Consider the following 17,905-nt stretch of genomic DNA (forward strand, 5'->3'; position numbering starts at 1 on the left):
TAGTCTCTTTGCTTCTGATTGGATGGGCGCGGATGGTGGGGCTGGAGGGAGGCAGCATTCTGAGTGTCCGGCCAGGGTCACGGGGCAGGTGTAACCTCGACGGATCACTTGCACACACATCCAGGAGAGAAAACTAAGGAAAAACTTCCAGGGGCTATGCCAAGATCAAACAGCTAGGAAGGGCAGCAGAAGGAAACCCTCCTCTCCTATTTCTGCTTCCTCCCCGTCACCCATGTGGCGGCACAGGACAGCATGTCCACGGAGCAGCTGTTTTTTGGTGTGATGACCCTCAAACGGTCAGCAACTGTGGATAATTATAACCACAGAGGAACCACGTTCCCTAATGCATGGACCATAAACCCATCAGTTGTCTGGAGGCCACAGAGGGATTTATAAAAGGCCATTCGTCTAATTAATAATTGGTCCGCTGCCAACTTAAGTGGTTTGGTGCTGTTAAGTGTAAGTATATTTTTAATGTAAGGAACTTATTCCCATTAGCTGTCTTCTCTTTTGAAAATATGGCCAAGTGAGAGGCTGAGATTCCACACGCTGAATCACCTGGATTTGCTGGCCTCTTAAGAGTTTACCTGTCAGGCCAAGTTTATTTCCCACACCATGCTCCAAAGGACAAAGCCCATCTTTCATGCAATAAACATTGAGGGAAAATCCCGGCAACGGCAGGCTCATCCTTTGGCACTTTTTTTTTTTTTTTTTTTGGTTCCAGGCCTGCCTGTGTAAACGTTGCCTAGCTCACAGCACAAAGCGCCATGTGTAGAGCCAGACCTTCTGCGTGACTGTGTGACCCACACAGACAATTAGGATATTTCCCGCCTTTGTGCTTAAGGGAGAAGCATCTCTAACAGACATCACTGGGGAAGGCATTTGTGTCTTGGTTTGTTCAATGTTTTGAGGGTCCCAGAGGCGACTTGGTGCTATGGAACTCGTGCCCACCCCCCCACCCCTTCCCCGGCAACCCCCGCCTGAACTCATATGCTGAAGCCCTAACTCCCAATGTGATAATATTTGGAGATGAGGCCTTTGGGAGGGAATCAAGTGACCCAGGGTGGAATCCTCAGGATGGGGTTAGTGGCCTTATAAGAAGAAACAATGGGAAGAAAGAGCTGTCTTTCTCTACTAAACAAGAAGACCATCTGCAAGCCAGGAATCAAATCAGCTGGCCCTTCGAAGTAGGACCTGCCAGCCTCCAGAACTGTGAAAAGTAACTTTCTCTTGCTCAAGCCACCCAGTCTAAGGTATTTTGTTAGAGCAGCCCAAGCTAAGACACTTGATGAGGCCCTCTTCCGTCTGCCAGTTACCCTGCTGAGCGCCCTGCAGTTTATGGAATAAAACAAATCCTTTTTCCCTTAAGGAACAATGGCAGTAATTTGCTCTTGGTGATCCTTTCAAAATATCCCCAAGAATGTTCTTCTGAGCCGGTCGCAAATCAAAATTCCTCCAGCTGATTGTGATTTAACAATACGAGTTATTGAAATGTTTCATTTGGTCCAAAGCTTGCATCAGCTGCTTGATCTGATAGATTTGAAACAAAAGAGGAAAAAATGTTTTTCCATCCTCCTAGGACTTTTCCAGACTTGCTCTGCTTTTGCCAGGCTGTGATCTAATCCTAGAAACCTCTTCAGGACTGCTTGGGCCTAGGGAGTGTTATTTAAGGCAGGCCGGCTGCACACTTTGCAAGTGGCACTCAACACTCATCCATAATCAGATGCCTGGGCCATAGGTGCCTCTATTTAAATAGGGCTGCACTTTATGACTTCTCACTTGTTTAATCCACCCTCTACACATTGGGAAGTTTTAGGAAAGCCTTTGTACAGAGAGAGAAGAGAGCTGGTTTGGGGAAAATCAACTCAAATCCTTTCTCTAAATGTGAATCGCCTTTATAAAGATGTTAAGCACATTAGACATTTTCCCTCCAACATCCAGCTGTTTCTTCTAACTGCTTCCAGAAAACCCATACAGAACCAGAAATGCTCCAAGGGGGAAAGAGCCCGGAATCACTGAAAAACAGCAACAGTCCCCTCCTCCAGCCTCCAGTGGAGGGGCCTCGAGTCTTCCAGAGACTCCTCCACCCAGCGAGCTGCCCTGTCACACCTACACAGGTGTGCTATCGGCGGGGGGTCCCCGCCTCCCCCGCAGCTGACTTGCCCACCACCCATTCCACCCACTCTCTCTTGTGTGCAGTCAGACCCAGATGTAAAGCAGATTACGGTGTCCGTATTCTTTACGAGAGAAAACACAAACACAGGTCTTTTCCTCGTTCCCTGCAGCAAAGCCAAACCCATTCGAGAGAACCTGTGGGAGAATGTCACCCGAAGAGTCGGTGCCCGGCAGCTTGCTTTAGACGACGACGGCGCCGCAGGGCTGGAAACATCTGGAGTGTGCAGAAGAGGCTCATCACTCTTCGAGCTGGAAAAACACACACAGCCTGAGCAGGCTGCCAGGGACCGAGGGGAAGGCTCTCGACTTCCCAGCTCACCCGAGCCTCTCGAGGTTAATATTCCAAAGGCAAACACTGCATTTGCACAGCACGTTCTGTCTCGAGCCTTCACTCTGCTGAGTAAGTCACTTGATGCTTTTGAAGCAATTTTGAGGCCAAAGGCAGAGAAAAGCCTGCAAACAAATGATAGGACACTCAAAGCAATGATCCTGCTCACGTGTGCCCTTGTGTGCTTGGACAAGTGCCTCCGAGCCCATTCTTCTCTTCAGGATCCTTTCAGCAAAGCTGCCCGTAGAGACAGGATGGTGACTGGCATCCCCATTTTATGGATGGGAAAACTGACATACACGGCCCTGGGAGGGATCTTCGGGAAAATCTCCTGCATTGGGCCTAAAGTCCCAGTGATACCTTGATGCCGTTGGGCTTAAGGAAAGCCACCGAAATCATTCTTGCCTGCTCTGCCACCCAATAGCACCAGGATCATGTCTGATCTTAGCTGAATGCCTTCCTGTCCCAGAATCCTGTGACAGAGATAATAATCATACTTGCCCCAAAACATGGGTAAAAAAAGACTATCAAACTCTTGAAACAGTACCTGGCACATGGTAAGCACTTAATAAATGTTAATGATGGTGACGGTGGTAATGATTTTGAAACCTATGCTTAGATAGATTTCTAGAAAAAACTAAGTATAAACTTGTCCATCAGAATTCCAGATAAAAGAAGATTATAATTGGATGATGCTATGGGCTTTTAATTTCTCCCTTCCAAGATCAAATATTTAAAGAGGTCAGGCCTGACCTTCTCATTTCCATTTTGGTACAGGGTTCTGGTTATATTTGTAAGGTTCTTGGGGATGCCTGGGTGGCTCAGTAGGTTGAGCATCTGACTCGTGATTTCAGCTCAGGTCATATTCTCAGCATTCTGAGATCAAGCCCCACATTGGGCCCTGAGCTCAACAGGGAGTCTGCTTGAGGTTCTCCCTCTCCTTCTGCCCCTCCCCTGGCTCATGCTTGCTCACTCTTTTTCTCTCTAAAATAAAGAAATAAATCTTAAAAAAGAAAAGAAAAGAAAGGTTCTGAGTTGAGATGTCAAAAAAAAAAAATTCTCTGCTATCTGTTCCTGAATACGCCAGCACTGATGCCTCAGGCTGTTAGATCAATTGAAGAATCTCCCTGCACTTGGCAGCAGAGGTAATAACTAACTTTCTGCCAGGGAAGTAAAGGAAATCCAGAAATCTTTGACCTACCTCTTTGTGTTGGTATCTAACATTTTACTGTTTCTTTGACATCAAAAACCATCTGGAGACCCAATGGCAGAGCCTGCTGGCGCTTCTAGTGTGCGTGTTCTCCTCGCCTTCCTGGGCACACAGCCACCCTTACTGTCAGCTATGGCCATAGGGCTGAGCTCTGGCGGATAGAATATGAGCAGAAGGGATGTGCACCACTTTCAGGCCTCACATAGTTGATCCTTATTTTTCTCTTTCCTCATGTACCAGCAGACTGTAAAGAGCCCCATGGACTATAAGAGGGTTGAGTTTCAAGATGGAAGGAACCAGAGCCCCTGAGTCACTACACGGAGGAAAACTGTCCATCAATCAAGAACACTTATTTTGAATCATGAATAAGAAATGAACTCATGTTGGGGTGCCTAGGTGGTAGAGTCTGTTGGGTGTCTCGCTCTTGGTTGTGGCCCAGGTTGTGATCTCAGGGTCATGGGACCAAGTCCCACATCAGGCTCCAGAATCAGCTCAGAGTCTGCTTAAGATTCTCTGTCTCCCTCTCCCTCTACCCTTCCCACTTGCGCTGTCTCTCTCACTCTCAAATAAGTAAATAAATCTTTAAAAAGAAAGAAGGAAGAAAGAAGAAAGAGAAAGAAAGAAAGAAAGGAAGGAAGGAAGGAAGGAAGGAAGGAAGGAAGGAAGGAAGAAAGAAAGAAAGAAAGAAAGAAAGAAAGAAAGAAAGAAAGAAAGAAAGAAAAAAAGAAGAAGAAAGAGAAAGAAAGAGAAAGAAGCTAACTTATATTAACCACTGGAGTTTGGGAGAAATGGTTTAAAAAGTCTGCCTGCCCCTAACTAGAGTAGCTCCCAATTGTGGCAAACTCTAAAGCAGTGACTTAGCTAAGTACACACAGCTAATTAGGGATTTAAGCTTCAACTTCTTATCCAAGGCTGTCACCACTAAAAGCCCCTTAGAAGATGTCATCCACTAGTGCCTGACACATAACAGGATCTCCAAAGTTGATGGATGAATGGATGGATAGATGGGCATGTAGGCTATTAAATGTATGGATATATGGGTTGAGGGGTTGGTGGATGGATAGAAGGATAGGTGGGTGGATGTGTGGATGAATGAGTGGTTGGATAGATGGATGGATGGGTAGGTGGATGGATGGGTGGATGGATGGGGGTATGGGTGTACCGATGGGTGGATGGATAGATGGTTGGGAAATGGATGGATGGGTAGATGGATAGATGGGTGGATGGATGGGGGTATGGGTGTATCGATGGATAGATGGATAGATGGTTGGGTAGATGGATGGATGGGTAGATGGATGGATGGGTGGATGGATGGGTGGGTAGGTAGGCAATAACCCTATAGTCATTTATCCATTAAACTGTCTTCAGTTCACAGGAGAAGGAACAGAATGAGTTTGTTTTTCTTTGGGGTGGGATGGGGTTTCATGATCAACCCTGAGATCTCAGAGATGGGCAGTTCCATTCAGGGTTGTAAGGCCTGACCAAGGGCTGGTGAATGCACATTGGAATCAGTAGGGAAATCAACCATTCAGACTCCCTGGGGTCCTGATTCAGTCTTCCACATGGTGGAACACACTGCCCCCCCAAAAAGACAAGACTAAATAGACACAAGCCCAGCGAACTGAGGCTGGATTTTTTACGTGGCTAGCTGGAGGAGGGTCTGCCAAATATGAATATGGTGTTTATCAAGAAACAGAGGGCATATCAGCCAGCTGGGCCAGCCCCACCTCACTTGCCACCTGCTTATCTCCCCCCCCCCACCCCGCGTATGCCATTTCACTGTGTTGAGGTGCAGAACACTCAGACCTCCGCTCTGCCCAGGAACCCCCCTCTGCAGGGCTGCAGGGGCTGAGCTCCCCACGTTCAGCTCTCTGCAGGGATGGCTGGGCTCCCCTCCTCCCGGGGACGCGCCAGCCTCTCCGCCTCTGGCAAGCAGGCCCTTTCAGCCTGTCTTTATGTCCTTATCAGGGCTCCGCGGCAGGCCCAGGTGCCAGGCCTCATTCACTCAATTACCGTCTTCACGGGACACAATGCTCGCTTCTGAAAGCCTACACTGGGCGCAGATAGAGACACTTTCATGGCAAGGATTCAGAGCTAAATCCTCTTTTGATACTGTCAGAAACTCCCTGCCAAGCTGACACTGTATGTTAGAGGGAAAAAAGCTCACCAGCGCAGAAAGCCGAAATTAAATTAAACAGGATATTAATACCTAGTAGTTAAGGAAATGATATTTCCTTTTCTTGATTTCTCTCTCTCTCCCAACGCTGGAGCCAAAAAATGCATCCCAGCTCAGCTGAGCCAGCCGGGCCTCAGGTTTTCGAAAGCACAAGCAAATCCCCAACCATGACTGCTCTCAAGGCAGATCTTCCTTGGGGTCCCTTGGCCAACCCGACCCCACCAAACCCAGGCTTTCCAGCTCCCCTCCGTTCTCCTGAAGGACAGTCTGTTGAATCCCTCTGAAGTGGAAGGAAACTGATACTCAGTTCAAGTGGTGAGATTATGGGTGGGACTTTTTTTCCCTCTGCTGTATTCTAAATTTCCAAAAACTATGGCCATGTTATTTTTATAATAGAAACTGTATTTATGTTTTAAAAGGACAACCCCCTATGCCCTCTCTTCAAGTTCAGAGCTTTGTGCTATTTCTCGATCACATGCTTGGCAGCAGATCATCACTGATAATAACAAGCTCAATTGTCATTGAATCTGTATTGAATGGTGTCCATTTGGCACCTTCTGCGTGCCAGGCCCTGTGCTGAGCACTCGTGTGAATTGTTTCATTAAATCCTCATGACAGGTGTGTCAGGTTAGTAACTGCTACCATTCCCACTCTAAAGATGATTCGCACACCCATGTTCAAGGTAGTGTCATTTACAGTAGCCACAAGGTGGAAATGGCCCAAATGTCCATCAAGGGATAAACGGATCAACAAACTCTAGCAAATACATACAATGGGACAGCAGTCATCCTGAAAAAAAGGAAGGAAATCCTGACGCTACAGCGTGGATGGAATTTGAGGGCATGACGCTAAGTGAAAGAAGCCGGACACAAAAAGATAAAAAGATAAATACTGTCCTTTTGTGTGAGGTGCCAGAGTGGTCAAATTCACAGAAGAAAGGAAAATAGAACGGCGGGTGTCGGGGGCTGGGGTGGGAAGAATAGGAATTTTTTGTTTAACAGGTACAAAGTTTTAGTTTGGAAATGATGGAGAAGTTCTAGAAGTGGATGATGGTGATGGCTGCACAACTGGAATGTCCTCATTGCCATTGAACTGTACACTTAAAAACAGTTCAAAGGAGGGATGCCTGGGTGGCTCAGTGGTTGAGCGTCTGCCTTTGGCTCAGGTTGTAATCCTGGGGTCCTGGGATCGAGTTCTGCATCAGGGTTCCCTGAAGGGAGCCTGCTTCTCCCTCTGTGTCTCTGTCCCTTTCTTTGTGTCTCTCATGAATACATAAATAAAATCTTTTTTTCAAAAGATTTTTCATTTACTTATGGGAATCATGCTGGTGATAAGAATGCTCTAAAATAAATTTTGTGAGGATTGTACAACTTGATAAATAAAGGCCTTGGGGTGTGTACTCAAAAATTGTAAACTGTAGGACATGCAAAATATGTCTCAAACAGTTATTAAAAAAAAATACAATCCAAGTTCTTGGGTAGCCTACAAGGCTCTATAGATGCTTCTCTGGTCACTTTCTTCTACTTCTCTCCCTCTTATTCACTCCACTCAAGCCCCAGTGGCCTCTCCCTGTTCCTTGAACATCCAAATGTGCTTATGCCTCAGGCCCTTTGCACTTACAGTTTGCTACTTCTGGATGAACACTCCCTCAGATGTGTATATGGCTTTCTCACTCCATCCAGATCTCTGCTTGCATGTTACCAAATCAGAGGGACCTTCCCTGATCCCCGTCTAAACTAGCCCCTAATCTTTCTGTCCCTTTAACCTGTTTCATTTTCCTTCTTAGTATGTATCGCCTCCTCTTGACCTATTATGTCTTTATTTAGTCTCTCTTGACCTAACAATGTAAGCACAACAAGAGCAAAGGCTTTGTATGTGTTTGCTGCTGGCTCTGCCTTGTCTGCAGTTACTTGCCCTTGGTCAGCCTCAGAATCACACCCAGGTGTAGACAGACCTTAGAGAAGACCCGAGCCCAGCCTCTTCCAGAATGGCTTCCCCATGATGTTTGGCCAACCATGGGCAGACAGATCCCGAAAGTGCTAAACATGGAAGGGCTCTGAGAAGTTCTGTGTGGAGCTTGGTTGGACTGCTTATAACCTTCCCTAAATAAATTTGACCCCAGAACCCTTCCTCCTTCTTCCTTCCCCTCACTGAGCTATAGAAGATGCAACACCCATAGGGTCCTGGGGTAAACTTCCAGAGATGCCGTGTCCAGGCAAGCCTTTGTTTTGCGGGTGAGAAATTAGTGTCCCAGAATGGGAGAGGGACTTGCTCAAGCCTGGGGACTACAAGCCAGGCTTCCCAGCTCCCAATCCCATCATCCTTTCCTTAGTAACCTTTGTTTTTGACCTTCAGGGATACACGACATTGGCTGGATGCAGAAGAGGACCAACGTGCTCTGTTTCCCAGAGTTTGCCCTAGAGAATGGGAGAAATAGGGAAAAAGAAATACACAATTCTCCCTGTAGTGCTGTGACTTTACCGGGTTCACCAGCATTTATGAGCACTTACTATACGCGAGGCTCCACCAGTATTTATTGAGCACTTACTATACACGAGGCACTGTGCCCACGGCTTCACGCACTTCAACTCTTCTCATGGTATGTGAGCCCAGTGAGGAAGTCCCACTTTACAGGTTAGGAAACTGAGGCTTGGCGAGGCTCACTGACCTGTCCAGGACCACATAGCAGGGAGTCTGAGAGCCTAGATTCGCACTCCAGCTTTCCCAGCCGCTAAGATCCACTGCCTCCTCGGACCAGCTGCCTCTCACTGGTCCCCACTGGAGCCCCCCTGCCTCCACCAAGGTTAAGAGCTTTGCAAATCCCCCTAGGGAAACTCTGCCAGGGTCTGTAAGGAACAGATCAGGGAAAGGGCAGCTCCTCTACTTCACATCCTTTCATGTGTTCCAGACGAGAGGGGGCATAGGGACAAGGCAGGTGACCTGGGCCACAGTCCGGGCTTGTTCTGGAGATCTCCTCCACTCACTTGTGGCCCCGTGGGGTGTTAAATAATGAAAGGTATAGGTGGCAGAGGGGGTAAAGAACACTGTTCTCAGGCCTCCACATGTGCAAGTACCCTTTCCCTGTTTGTTTTCTCTCTTCTAGTAAAATGAGCTTCTCTGACAACCTCCTGGCACGGAACCCTGCGGAACGGAGACCAGCAGAAAGATTGATCCCCCATAAATCAGTACAGTTCAGTCTAACAAGCAATTATGTGATTGCAACAAGCGCTGTCAGAGGGGGCAGACCGCGGCCCAACACGCAGCCGCAGCGTCACATGATCTGCCCTCGCCGTTGCTGGGGTTTTTTTTTTTTTTCAAACAAAAAGAAATTCTCCAAATTCATGAAAAATAAAATAAAATAAAACCCCGACTGGAAGTAACAGATGGAAAAGGTGGAGCAGCAATAACTAGTGGCTCAAGAGGAAACGAGGAAACGAGGGGAGGCCGCCCTCCCCGACCCCCACCCCACGGACCGCCCCCCCGCCGCAGCTTCCCTACCCCACCCAAGTCTGAGTCACCCCCTCCCTCGCCAGTCCCTGCTCTGTTGGGTGTCTTCTTTTCTAAAGCTTTGCTATTTTGTTTATCATGGATTTTTCACAATAATTTTGATTCTAAGAAAAATACGGCATTAAAATATTATTTTATCCTGATCACTGGGTTTTCTGGCTCCTATGCAAATTTTGTATCACCTGCCTCACCTTTGACTCAGCCCTGGCTGAACGAATGCGGGCGGGAGACAACCAGCGTGCGGGGCAGCAGTGCTAGGTGCACTGATTCAGTGCAGGCGAGTGGGACAGGAGAGGACAGAAGGCCATGCAGATCCAGGTCAGCTGGATCTTCTCTCCTCCCTAAACCCCATGAGTCTAGACAAACCCCAGGAAAATGAACCCCCGTGAGGACTAATTCTCCCGTGGGCCGCAGAGCACAGGTGAGAATAAATACCGGATCAACTAACCCTCATAGGCTCTAGCCCCGTGCTCTGCGCATTCCTGAGTTCTGTACATGTGCCTGTTCATTAATTTCCCCACGACTCGTGGGTACGTCCTAGTAGGACGAACCATACGATATTGCCACTAATCGACTGTTTCTGACTCGCACTGATGGCAGTTTCATGTCATGTGGCCTGAGAGTGTTATCCCCATGTCACTGATAAGCAAACTGAGCCATAGATGGGGAAGCTAACTTGCTCTAAGCCCCAAGGTGGTGGAGCCAGGATTCCAACCTGGGCAGTCTGGCATGAGGCCCTGCTCAGAATCACTCTCCTCTCCTCCTGCTCCCCCTGTAGATCCTCTCACTGTCATAGTAGGTCCTGTCCCTGATCAGGGCTGGTGGCTTTACTTTGTAAGGGGGTGGTGGTGCATGCTCTGAGAGATCAAAGAAGAGCTGCACAGGAGCCTGCCCTAACTTAGGACCAGCAGCCCAAGCAAAGGGGTGCCCTGATGCCTCCTCCAGACAGCCCAAAGGATTTGTAGCCTCAGCTGGCTTCTTGGCTGCAGGAACGTGTGTGGTGAAGTTTCAGGCCCCTGGAGCCCAGAGGTGATGGAGAAAGTGGATATACCATCATTTCATTATTTGTGGTGGTTGGCCCAGGGCAGGGGGCCCACAGGGAATGTGCCGCATTCGCTCCTGGAGGACAGTGGTCCCCTGCAAATGCAGTTCCAGCATTTATGGATGAGGTACATCAGGCGGCATTCCTAACCTGAAACTCCCACCCAGCCCAAATCCAGCAGCAGCTTTCCTACGATCCTGGAGGTTTCTAGACGGTGGGCAACTCCAGGCGGAGCTAAGGTCGAGCACCCAAACCACAGCCCTAGAGCACAGATCCAAAGAAGCACTGGATGAGCACACTGGTCGCTTTCACATGCCAGCCCAGAGTGGAACAGAGGCCCAGGACCAGAGTTCAAGCCGTGGTGGGAAGGCTCGAGGGCTGGGCACAGTTTTTGTTATTATGACTTCTAAACCTACCAGCTTCGCAGTGACAATCAGCAGTCAGTCCCCAACAGGCCTGAACTCAGCCCCTGAGAGGACGGAGACCTCAGCGGCTGCCTTCCTATCTGGGTGCAAGCTGGTGAGCGCACACCATTCAAACATTCCTTCCCTCCTCCCCAAAGGCCATCTGGGCCCAAGAACTCTTCTTATCTGATGCATCGTAGCCTCCCACGAATGCTCACCACCACTACCATTTCTGATTTTGTAGTTAATGCGAGGCCTCTGCATTGTAGCCTGGCGGCAGAGTCCAAATGAAGAAAAACTGCAGATTTGCAATTGCTTGTCTCTCCTCATTGTCTCCCCAGTTTTGGCAGGCAGACGATGTGAGCAGGACTCAGGGAGTTAATATTTGAAGCTCCTTCCCTGGTAGCACCAGCTCCCCGCGTCTCTTTTGTGCGAGTTTAATAAAATAAATTTTGAATATCAATAAAGTACGTCCTATTTTTCTTGGCATGTCCCGGCCCTGCTCCATCCTTCTATTGCAGAAGTCATGCTACAGACAGATCACTTTTCCACAGATCATTGATGTGGTGCCACGAGGGCTGCAGATGATTTGCTAAAATGCTCCAAAGGTATTCAAATTTCTTTAAAGAAGAAATTCAATTTATGTGCATTTATATTACAATGTCTGTCAGGAAGAAAGGTTATAATCACCAGCATATTTTAGATTTACATTTTCTTCTGTACATGAGGTAATGGTATTAGAGGGAAACTTTGAAGCTTAGGGTTGAATTGGACGCATGGTCCTATTTTCATTGCTGCTAAAAGCAGGTTTTTGAAGTTCTTGAGGAAAGCATATGTTAGCATATGTTAGAGAAATATCAAGAACAGGAGGCTGGGTGGCTGAGAGTTTAAAACATTTGTCTTTCCTTCTGGCCTCTCCATGTGGGGCACAGATAGGCTATGCCTCTACACCTCGACCCCTCCGGGAGCCATTTGGGGTGTCAGCGCCTGACACAGAGTCCAGGAGAAATGAGTGTGTGCCAAGGCCACTGCCCTTCCTCACCCTGGGAAGGCCCAGAGAGCCAACTCGGCGGTCCAGGGAGGGCAGGGAGGGGTGAACCACAGATTCACCCAGGAAGTAATCCTTGATCCTGGATATTTTTAAATTACTTCCAGTGCTTTCTTCTGGGAAAACTTCTAGGTTTTCCCAGGAAAATTTCTTCTCGGAAACTTCTGTTTTCAATCCTTTCACCATCCAATGGGCCAGTACAAGCAAGATGGTGGCTGAGCCTACGTCATGTAAACAAAAAACTGGCATCTGGGATTCTTGTCCAAGAGCCAAAGCTGGTAACAGGCACAACCAGGATTCCAATCCAGGGATTTGGTTCCATGGGCCACTGTGTTAATCCAGTTGCCTGGGGCCATCCAGATGGAGACCACATTTAGTGTCTTTAGCTATGCTCCCTAGACAAGGATCTGTGGGAAGCTGAGTGAACAAATGTTCTTTAGTGATCCTGACCCGATGCTCAACATCTCCCTCTTCTGCTCCATAGCAGAGTTTCGGACACCTGGCTTTGCTGCTTCCAAATTGCATATTTAAAAAATTGGGCCAGGGAAGGATGATGTTTTCTCAACTTCTTGTCCATGGTTAAGACTACATATTTTGTTTGGTGGGTATTTCTAACTGAATGTCACCACCTCTTTTATTGTGTTTCTTCCTAATGTAAAAATAATAACCACCGAGTATAAAACATTTAAGTTTACACTCAATTATAGAATTATGGGAGAAAAGGGAAATTAAGATCAATCTTAATTCTATTTCCCAGAAGTACCATTGTTAACATTTTGGTATATAACTTCCTGTATATCTTTTTTTAAAGATTTTTTTTTAATTCATTCATGAGAGACACAAAGAGAGAGAGGCAAAGACACAAGCAGAGAGAGAAGCAGGCTCCCCACAGGGAGCCCCATGTGGAACTCGATCCTGGGACTCTAGGATCATGCTTTGGGCCGAAGGCAGGCACATAACCACTGAGCCACCCAGTAGTCCCAACTTCCTGTATATCTTATACACACACACATATATAACATGTTGAACATGTTTTATATAAATACATTTTTCATAAAAGTGAAATCATACTAAATTGTTTTATTGAGATGCTGGTTCACAACAGATTATGAGCATCTTTTTATACCACTGACTATCCTACAAGAGAATTTTAACGGCTGCATAGGATTCCCCTCTATGGTTGTACTTTAAAGTATTTAACCAATCCCTTTTTGTTGGACATTTAGGTTATTCCCAATTTTTCATGAATATAATTGATACCATGATGGACTTCGATGCAGCTAAATCTCAGCTCATAGCCACAATTATTTATTTAGGACAGACAAATCAATAAAAGTGAAATGTGGGGGCGTACAGGATATGTATATTTTTAATTGTTTTGGTCAAGATTGCCACACTATCTCCAGAAAGATCATACCACTGACTTTTTCCATCAGCAGTGAGTGAGAGTCCATGTTTCATTGACCTAAACTCTAACTTAATTGGTTAAGAAAGCCACTTTTAAGTTATTATTCCACATGGAGAAAGGTAAACAATGTATTTCCTGGGAGCTCAGCCTCTTCTGGGAAAATAGGAAAAAATTACCTTAGTTAATGTAGAATTTGGGGAGGCTTCCCATGGGAGAGAGCTCACAGCTTGTAGACAGGTGTTCATGTGATATCCATGAGCCTTTTAGGGTGATGGAGACCTAAGGTTGGTATTTTACTTTCTGACCCTCCAGCAATCACTTAAACTTGGTAGGATGGAAATTCCTGGCTATGACGTGACAATGAAATGGAAGGCTTTGTTCTGTGTTTTAAGAGAAAAGAAAAAATCAAATAGGAGTTAGATGGAAGAGCACAATATGTGTCTTCCCCAAAGCCATGAACAGAGAAATGGAGAAGAGAGGTTAGTAACTGAAAGGAAAGACGCAAGGATTGGCTTAAAGGAACAGTAGTCTTTCTCCCGGTTCTGAGGCTCAGCTGAGCAGCTCTTCCTTGGGTTTTCCCTGGACCCAGTCATGCAACACAAGTCAGCTAGTAGGTGTACTAGGCTGGGAAGTCCCAGCTGACCTTACCCACCCTGGCTGCCACTGGGCACCTCAGGACCCTCCAAGTGTCCCCTCACCCTCTGGAGGGTGGGACTGGCTCCCTGGCTTGGCAGTCTTGGGGAGGTGTTCCAAGAGAGCCAAGGCAGGAACTGCGAGGCCCTTTAAGGCCTAGGATCCAAATTCACCCAGCCTTGCTTTTTCCAAAATGTCTTCTTATTGTGATAAAATTCATGCAACATAGAGGTTACCACTTTAATCATTTTTAAGTATATAATTCAGTGACATTAAGTACATTCATGTGGTTGTGCCACCATCACCATCATCCATCTCCAGAACTTTTCCATCTTCTTCCCAAACAGAAAGTCTACCCATAAAACACTAAATCCCCATTCCCCAGTCTGCCTAGCTACCAGCAGCCACCACACTGCCTCCGCCTCCAGGAATTTCACTACTCTGGGTATCTCCTAGAAGTGGAATCATACAGGGACACCTGGGTGGCTCAGATAGTTGGGTGTCTGCCTTCAGCTTGGGTCATAATCTCGGGATCCTGGGAGCAAGCCCCACATCCAGCTCCCTGCTCAGCAGCAAGTCTGCTTCTTCCTCTCCCTCTGCCCTCCCCTTGCTTGTGCTCTCTCACTCTCTCTCAAATAAATTTTTAAAACTCAGAAATCTTAAAAATAAAAAGAACTGGAATCATACAATGTTTGTCCTTTTGTGACTGGCTTATTTCACTTAGTATAGGGTGTTTAATCCATGTTGTGGCAGACGTGAGAATTTCCTTCCTTTTTAAGGCTGAATAATATTCCAATGTATGGATATAACACATTTTGTTCACCCGGCTATCCAAGGACACTTGGGTTCTTTCCACCTTTGGGCCACATTCACTTTGGCCACATTCTCTAAGTATAAGCAAGCCCAAGACCAGCCCAGAAATAGACCTACCGACTGCTGGGAGGAGCAGCAATATCACACTGGGAAGCCCATGGTGCAGGAGACCTGGTTTGTTGGGGCCATTCTACAATGCTCATCTACAGGAGCCAACAATAGCACTGACAGCCGGAAAGATCCTGACAGAAGCACAAGAAAATGTAACAGGTTATGAGTGCAACATCCAGAATGCTGGTGTAAAGAATAACTTTAGCACACACAGGAACGGGAAAGTAGGTGTGTTCACGGCACAGAGCTTCTGAGCCAAGAGAACTACCAGTACCTTCCAGTTCAGAGACATCGTGAGCTTAGTGCTTGCTTATGAGTTTAATCAAAATGAGCTCTGCGTAATGAGCGTATTGGTCTGTGCAGCGGCTGAGATGGAATTTGTGGGAAAAGAGGCAGGGATAGGGGGCAGAGGCCGTGAGTTCTAGCCTCCCGGACCCCCAAACAGGAAGCAGCCATGCTATCTCCCCAGAGTTAATTCCATACCTTCTCTGGGGTTGCAGTTTCTCAGTAGTAAAATAAAAATCACCACCTCTATCTTGTCATGAATAGATGAACTCATGTTTGTAAAAGTCGTTTAAAAAAAACACATGAAAAGAAAAACACGATTATGTCTTGCTCCTTCCTCCTTCCCTGGGTGATGTCTTTCAAGTAGCCACGTGCTCTTCCCTGGTGTCCGATTCTCTGTTCCTTCCCATCTGGGGTCCCTGACAATGGGCTTGTCTTTGCTTCATCTGCTTTCTCTCTGAAGTACAGCCAGGTGCCCCCAAAAGACTAAAGAGCTAAGTTTACCAGGGCGCTTCCTGGTCCATTTCGATTTCAAAGTGCGCTGCGGGTTCTGGATGCATGTTAAACAGTAACCCGGTCCTCAGCCCAGCGGCCCAGCTGCCCCTGCTTCCGTGCTGGTCACTGTCTATTTTCCTGTTCCCCTGCGAGGGGTGAATGACTGGAGGAGCAGAATAGAGGCCGCTGCCTTGTTGTCGCTGCCCCTCAGTTATAAGGCAGGAGGAGACACAGTCTCCCAGAGCCTCGGTTCTTCATCTGCAAAATGGGGTGATGCAGAGCCAGGATTAGCATGAGGCCGAATCACACAAGTGCTGTCTTACTTAAAATCTTGATAGTTTGGTCACCCTGGATTTTGTTTGCTTGTTTGTTTGTTTGTTTTTGCATTTACTTTTTAAAAATTGCATTAAAATCATTTCTTGGTTACTGAGTTCTTTGGCACCCCCTTCAATCTTGTATCTGTAGTGAGGGTCTCACTCGCCTCACCCTGGTCTTGGCTCTGATACCAGTGCTGATCTCAAGGGCATGTCGCAAGGGTTAAATGAGGTGACACATGGGAATCTGTGATGGACACACCGGCAGCACCTGACACAGTGAGCTGTGGTTTGCATCACCGTGCTTATTTCATCTGTCCCCATGCCTGGACAAGGAAACTATGGCTGAGAGTGGTCCCACGACCTACCCAGGGCCACCCAGCAGTTCAACACAGGTCTGCGTGACTTCAGAGAAATCCTTCTAATCCACTCTCCTCCATGCAGACAGGGTCATGGTGGCAGGGGATGGATTGGGAGGGCAGGAAAGAGTGGACTCTTTTTCCAGCCTAGACAGTCCATTTCATTTCATGTCACTGTCCCCGGAAATGGGTTCTGTCCAGAAATAAGCTGAGGTGTCTCTCCCTATGGCCCCCCAAACTCAGGTCAGGTATAACCATCTGCCATCCCCTCCCATGGTGCCCGGTTCAGATCACAGCAGATGTCACTCTCTGTCTCCTGCACCAGGCCAGGATGGGGCTCCTCCCACGCAGGCACCTGGCCGACTTTGCTCACACTCTGTCCTGGTGACTCCGAGCACAGCCTGGCACCAAACAGATACTCTAAGAGCACTGGCGGAAGGGAAATGAGTGCAGGGAAAAGACAACAAAGAGAGCCTGCGCTGAAGTCCAGCAATCTACTGCAATACCAGGTTTCTCCTCTGCAAACCAGGGGCCATCACAACACCCACATCATGGTCTCTGTAAGGGTCAAAAAAGTAAGACACCAAACCCAATGCCTGGCACATAGAAAACACTCAATACGTAATAATTTAGATTTTTTTTTCCTCTTGCATCCTAGAACCACAGAGTAATAGCCCAGAGTTTCTCAAACGCAGCTCTCTTGACATTTTGGGCTGGAGAGTCCTTCATCATAGGGGCTGCCCGGCACATTACAGGATGTACAACATTGCTGGCCTCCATCCACTAGATGCCAATAGCATGTCCCCAAGTGTGACAACCAAAAACAAAAACAAAATAAAACAAAACAAAAAAACATCTCCAGATCTTAACAAATGCCCCCTGAGGGACAGAATTGCCGCCGGGGTTGAGATTACTGATGCAGCCCCTTGACAGATTTTTTTTAAAGATTTTATTTATTTGGTGGGGTTGTCGTGCATGAGTGGGGGGTGGGCAGAAAGAGAATCCCAAGAAGACTCCATGTTGAGTGGAGCCCAATGCAGGGCTCAATCTCACGACCCTGAGATCATGACCTGAGCCCAAATCAAGAGTCAGATGCTTAACCAACTGAGCCACCCAGGCACCCCGACACAGATATTTGAATGAAAAATGGATGATTCTCAAGAGGTTCTTATTTGCTGAATACTCTGCAATATACATGAGTTTGAGCTGGGTGGGTAGATATTAAAAGAAAAAGAAAAAGAATAGCGACAACATTCTGATCACAGATGGCAGTAATTGAGGGGTTCCCGGGGTTCCGGTGTATGTTGACTAGTCTTCGGGCATCACCTCTAATCCCAATGGTAGCCCCGTGGGGCAGGCATTACTAGTACATGTTCCAGAGGAGGAAACTGAGTTTGCAAGAGCACCAGGTGACTTGCCCAGGGCCACAGACTCATGAGTGGCAGGTCTGAAATGCCAAGCTGCTGGGTCCAGCTCCAAAAATTGTGTCTCTCCACAACTCTGTTGTGTCTTTCCAGAATCTTCCCAGCTACGTTCCAATTTCTACTTGAATAATCTCCATTGGACTGTGTATCTCTCCGCCTCTCAGCCTCCCTCC

General features: G+C 47.2%; 1 long non-coding RNA gene across 1 annotated transcript; it reads right to left on the reverse strand.

Moving 5' to 3' along the window:
• Positions 1 to 970: 970 nt before the first annotated feature.
• Positions 971 to 15,663, reverse strand: LOC144314374 (uncharacterized). The gene is made up of 3 exons (XR_013380249.1): positions 15,339 to 15,663; positions 14,862 to 14,986; positions 971 to 2,628 (listed from the first exon to the last, which is right to left on the reverse strand). It is a non-coding gene; the product is annotated as an uncharacterized LOC144314374 (long non-coding RNA).
• Positions 15,664 to 17,905: the final 2,242 nt, after the last annotated feature.

This window comes from Canis aureus, chromosome 5 (assembly GCF_053574225.1).
Source record: "Canis aureus isolate CA01 chromosome 5, VMU_Caureus_v.1.0, whole genome shotgun sequence".
Classification (NCBI taxonomy): domain Eukaryota; kingdom Metazoa; phylum Chordata; class Mammalia; order Carnivora; family Canidae; genus Canis; species Canis aureus.